The sequence below is a fragment of the Cebus imitator genome, unplaced genomic scaffold (assembly GCF_001604975.1).
Source record: "Cebus imitator isolate Cc_AM_T3 unplaced genomic scaffold, Cebus_imitator-1.0 Scaffold206, whole genome shotgun sequence".
NCBI classification, from domain to species: Eukaryota; Metazoa; Chordata; class Mammalia; order Primates; family Cebidae; genus Cebus; species Cebus imitator.
The window spans coordinates 3,804,300-3,809,925 of NW_016107521.1; the positions used below are offsets into that span (position 1 = coordinate 3,804,300).

The 5,626-nt window shown below is 45.9% G+C and overlaps 1 pseudogene across 1 annotated transcript; it reads left to right on the forward strand.

Annotated features, from left to right (window-relative positions):
• The first annotated feature begins 414 nt into the window (after positions 1 to 414).
• LOC108317727 lies at positions 415 to 4,609 on the forward strand (annotated as a pseudogene). Its single transcript, XR_001830874.2, has one exon. The product of XR_001830874.2 is annotated as a secreted frizzled-related protein 1-like (transcript).
• The last annotated feature ends 1,017 nt before the right edge of the window (positions 4,610 to 5,626 follow it).

The window sequence follows — 5,626 nt, forward strand, 5'->3', positions numbered from 1 at the left end:
GTGATGGGGAGGAAGGCAGCAAATCACACTGCCACGTGTGTTCCTATGCAACAATTTTGCATGTTCTTCACATGTACCCCAAAACCTAAAATGCAATAAAATAAATACATGGGAAAAGAAAAGAAAAAAAAAGAAAATCCGGCACTCCAGCCCTGCAGCCTCAGGAGTCGGTGCCGCGCGCCCGCCGCCCCGCGCCCTCCTGCCCACCGCATCTCTCGGAGCCCGGGCGCACCCAGCCCACCGCGGCTTCTCCCCCACCCGCGCCTCCTCCCGCTGCGTCGCCTCCTGCTGCCGATGGCCGCCACCGGCCGGGGGACCGGGCAGCAGCGCAGGGCCACGGAGCCGGGCAGCACTGGGGACGGCGCCTTTTGTCCCGGAGGCACCTGGAAGTTTGCGGTGGGACGCGTGCAGGGAGGCGGCGGAGGCAACCCCAATGTCGCGGGGGCCAGGGCGCAGAGCCGGCATGGGCAGCGGGCGCAGCACGGGGGGCAGCCGCGGGGCCGCCCTGGGCATGCTGCTGGCGCTGGGCGCTGCACTCCTGGCTGCGGCCTCGGCCAGCAAGTACGACTAGTTGAGCTTCCAGTCGGACATCGCCCCGTACCAGAGCGGGCGCTTCTACACCAAGCCGCCGCAGTGCGTGGACATCCCCGCGGACCTGCGGCCGTGCCACAACGTGGGCTATAAAAAGCTGGTGCTGCCCAACCTGCTGGAGCACGAGACCATGGCGGAGGTGAAGCAGCAGGCCAGCAGCTGGGTGCCCCTGCTTAACAAGAGCTGCCACGCCGGCACCCAGGTCTTCCTCTGCTCTTTCTTCGCTCCCGTCTGCCTGGACCGGCCCATCCACCCGTGCCGCTGGCTCTGCGAGGCCGTGCGTGACTCATGCTAGACGGTCATGCAGTTCTTCGGCTTCCACTGGCCCGAGATGCTCAAGTGTGACAAGTTCCCTGAGGGGGACGTCTGCATCGCCACGACCCCGCCCAATGCCACCGAAGCCTCCAAGCCCCAAGGCACAACTGCGTGTCCTCCATGTGACAACGAGTTGAAATCCGAGGCCATCATTGAACATCTCTGCACCAGCGAGTTTGCACTGAGGATGAAAATAAAAGAAGTGAAAAAAGAAAACGGCGACAAAAAGATTGTCCCCAAGAAGAAGCAGCCCCTGAAGTTGGGGCCCCTCAAGAAGGACCTGAAGAAGCTCGTGCTGTACCTGAAGAACGGGGCCGACTGTCCCTGCCACCACCCGGACAACCTCAGCCACCATTTCCTCATCATGGGCCGCAAGGTGAAGAGCCAGTACTTGCTGACGGCCATCCACAACTGGGACAAGAAAAACAAGGAGTTCAAAAACTTCATGAAGAAAATGAAAAGCCACAAGTGCCCCACCTTTCAGTCGGTGTTTAAGTGATTCTCACGGGGGGCGGGGTGGGGAGGGATCCTCAGGTGGGGGGGGCGGGGAGACAGCACCCCAGGAACCCGGTGGGTCACACACACGCACTGCGCCTGTCAGTAGTGGACATTGTAATCCAGTCGGCTTGTTCTGGCAGCATCCTGCTCCCTTCCCTCCATAGCCACGCTCCAGACCCCAGGGTAGCCACAGCAGGGTAAGGCAAGGGCCATTTCCATTAGGAAGGCTTTTAAGATCCACAAGGCAGAGCAGCAGCCTCCGCACAGGAGGAGGTGACAAACCATTTCCACCAGCGACGCAGCCACTAAAGTACAAAAAGGAGAATTGGGCAGAAAGTGAAAGCCAGCAGAACAAACTGTTTTGCAACTTGTTGGTGTTGATCTACTGGCTGGTTTATGCCTTTTAGCTAGAACATTCTAATAATTGGCAAGTCATGTTGATTTCAGGTTGAGTAGTTTCTTTCTGTCTGCTTTAGATGGAAACAGACCCATACCACACTTACAGTTAAGGTCAAGCCCAGAAAGTGATAAGCGCAGGGAGGAAAAGTGCAAATCCATTACGTAATAGTGACAGCAAAGGGACCCGGGAGAGGCATCGCTGGCTCTGCCCACCGTCTTTCCTTGTGATTTTCTTTGGATCCAAATCAGCCAGTCTCAGATGCTCTGAAAGTTCAGTTTCTATGAGCCCAGGGCACAATCTTATCCCCCAGACATGTGGAGGGGCAGCCTGTGCCTGCCTTTGTGTCAGAAGAAGGAAACCACAGTGAACCTGAGAGAGGCGGCAATTTTTGGGCCGAAAAGGCAATGTCTGGTAGTTTTCAAAACACATAGTTAAAAAAGAAACAAATGAAAAAAATTTTAGAACAGTCCAGCAAATTGCTAGTCAGGGCGAATTGTGAAATTGGGTGAAAAGCTTAGGATTCTAATCTCATGTTTGTTCCTTTTCACATTTTTAAAAGAACAACAACAAGCACCCACTGATTTTTCAAGGTTTTAAAAAAGTCTACATTGAGCATTCGAACATTGTGCTAGAACAAACTCTCCTGATCCGTCCCAGGCTGCTTTCCCGAAGAGCAGCTCTCCCCAGGCATTTGCCAAGGGAGGCGGATTTCCCTGGTGGCGCAGCCGGAGCCATGTGGCTCTCCTTCCTGAAGAGTCCTTGGTTGCCCTAGAACCTAACGCCCCCAGGCAAAACTCACAGTGCTTTCTGTTCTTTCCTTTCCAGTAAAGAAACAATCGTTTGACCTTGATTGCCTACAGATCAAAGAAATTTGGAACACCCTGCCTGTCTGTCCTCTGCACTTTTTACATATATTTTTTTCACTTCTGCAGATGGAAAGTTGACAAGGGTCGGGTGTCCCCATCCAGGGAGAGAGTTTCAAAGACAAAACATCTCTGCAGTTTTTCCCAAGTGCCCTGAGATATTTCTCAAAGCGCTTATGTTTTATCAGCGATGTACATAAGCCAGCTCACTTTGACAAATTTACCCCTCTTGTCCAGTGTACAGGAAGTAGTTCTAAAAAAATTCATATTAATTTTTTCCCCAAAGCCGGATTCTTAATTCTCTGCAACTCTTTGACGACCTTTGTGATTGTCTGTCTGGGCCAATGCTTATGCCCAGTGAAGATGCTGCAGTGAGGCTGTAAAGTGGCCCCCTGTGGCCCTGGACTGACCTGGAGGAAGGGATGGGATGGTAGGTTCTGTTAACTGTTGAAGATTCCAGTATGAAATTAGCATGCCCACCTAGTTACCTACCTGAGAGTTATCCTGATATAATTAGCCTCTCACAATTAGTGATCCTATCCTTTTAATGCTTTTTTTGTGGGGTTCTCTCTGACCTTTGGTCGTAAAGTGCTGGGGACCTTAAGTGATTTGCCAGTAATTTTGGATGATTTAAAAAATGTGTATATATATTAGCTAATTAGAAATATTCTACTTTTCTGTTGTCAAACAAATTCAGAGCAAGTTCTTGAGTGCATGGATCTGGGTCTTAGTTCTGGTTGATTTCACTCAAGTGTTTAGTGCTCATATGTATCTGCCCATTTTGAAAAAGTGCCTCATGCAACCACGCCCTCTCTCTGCGGCAGAGTCCTTAAAGAGGGGTTTATCTGGGACGTTAGCAATTACCACAGAGTATGGAAGGGCAGGTGACTGTGCTGTGTAGCTCTCTAAATGGAAATTCTCAGGTAGGACGTGACAGCTTCAGAAAGAGCTCAAAATGAATTGGAAATGTGAATCACAGCTGTGGATTTTATCACCACCTCAGAGACCTAGGACTTTGGGTTTCATTAGTTACTTTAATGAAGATTTTAGACCCATAGCTGCTTTGTCTCTATCACATCAGCAATTTCAGAACCAAAAGGGAGGCTCTCTGTAGGCCCAGAGCTACACTATCACGAACCTTTGTTTTTCTCCATAAAGTATCTAACAAAACCAATGTGCAGACTCATCAGCCTAGTCATTGGTTTCCGAGAAGGATGTCTGCATGTGATTTGCCAATTATCACTAGGGCCAAGGTGGCTTTTGTAAAGCTTTACAATAATCATTCTAGATAGAGTCCTGGGAGGTTCTTGGCAGAACTCAGTTAAATCTTAGAAGAATATTTGTAGTTATCTTAGAAGATAGCATGGGAGGCGAGGATTCCAAGAACATTTTATTTTTAAAATATCCTGTGTAACACTTGGCTCTTGGTGCCTGTGGGTTAGCAGCAAGTTCTCCCCAGGGCAGAATTCAATCAGAGCTCCAGTTTGCATTTGGATGTATAAATTACAGCAATTCAATTTCCCAAACCTAAAATCTGTTTTTCTCATCAGACTCCGAGTAACCAGTTGCTGTGTCATAACTTCATAGATACAGGAGGCTCAGACATCTGTTTCAGGAGAGCACCCTAGGCAGCCTGCAGGGAATAACGTACTGACCATTCTGACCTGTTACCAGCAGATACACAGGACACGGATGAAATTCCCGTTTCCTCTAGTTTCTTTCTGTAGTACTCCTCTTTTAGAGCCTAAGTCTCTTACAAAAGCTTTGAATACTGTGAAAATATTTTACATTCCATTTCACTTGTGTTGTTTTTTTAACTGCATTTTACCAGACGTTTTGATGTTATCGCTTATGTTCGTAGTAATTCCCGTATGTGTTCATTTTATTTTCGTGCTTTTTCAGCCATGTATCAAGATTCACTTGACTAAAATCACTCAATCAACAACAACAATGAAAAAGAAAATCCAAAAGAATTGAAAAAAAATCCTATAATTAATAAACAATTATAGTAAGGGTACAGAATACAAGATTAATATATAAAAGCCAATTGTTCTCCTAAATATTAGCAACAAACAAGTGGAATTTAAAATTAAGGGCACAATATTATATTATTTACATTAGCACCTCCCAAAATAAAATAGTAGCATAAATCTAACAAAATAGGTACAAGATGAACACAAGGATAACTACAAAACTATGAAGAAAGATAAAAGAACTAAATAGTAATTCCATGTTCATGAATAAGAAGCCTCAATATTATCAACAGATCAATTCTTCTGAATTTGATGTATAAATTCCATGCAATCCCAGTCAACATCCCAGCAAGTTATTTTGCAGATATAAGAAAATTCTATAGTTTATATGTAGAGGCAAAAGACCCACAGTAGCCAAGTCAATATTGAAGGAGGAAAGTGAAGTGGAGGACTGATGCTACCTGACTTCAAAGCTACAGTAATCAAGACAATATATATGGACAAAAGGATAGGCGAATAGGTCAATGGTACAGAACAGAGAGCCAAGAAATAGACCCGCACAACTGATCTTTGACAAATAGCAAAAACATAATGGAGCAAAGATAGTTTTTTCAACAAATGGCGCTAAATCATCTGGACATCCATATACAAAAAAAAAATCACCCTTTATAAACATTAACTCAATGGATCACAGTCCTAAATTTAAGATGCAAAACTATGAAACTCATAGAGGATAACCTAAGAGAAAATCTAGATGATGTAGGGTTTAGAGATGACTATTTAGATACAACACCCAAGGTATGATTCATAGAAGAAAGAATTCATAAGTTGGACTTCATTAAAGTTAAATTTTTCTGTTCTGCAAAAGCCACTGAAAAGAAAATCAAAATGTAAGCCACATACTGGGAGAAAATATTTGCACAAAACATGTCTGATAAAGGACTGTTATTCAAAATATACAAAAAAACTCTTAAAACTCAACAATA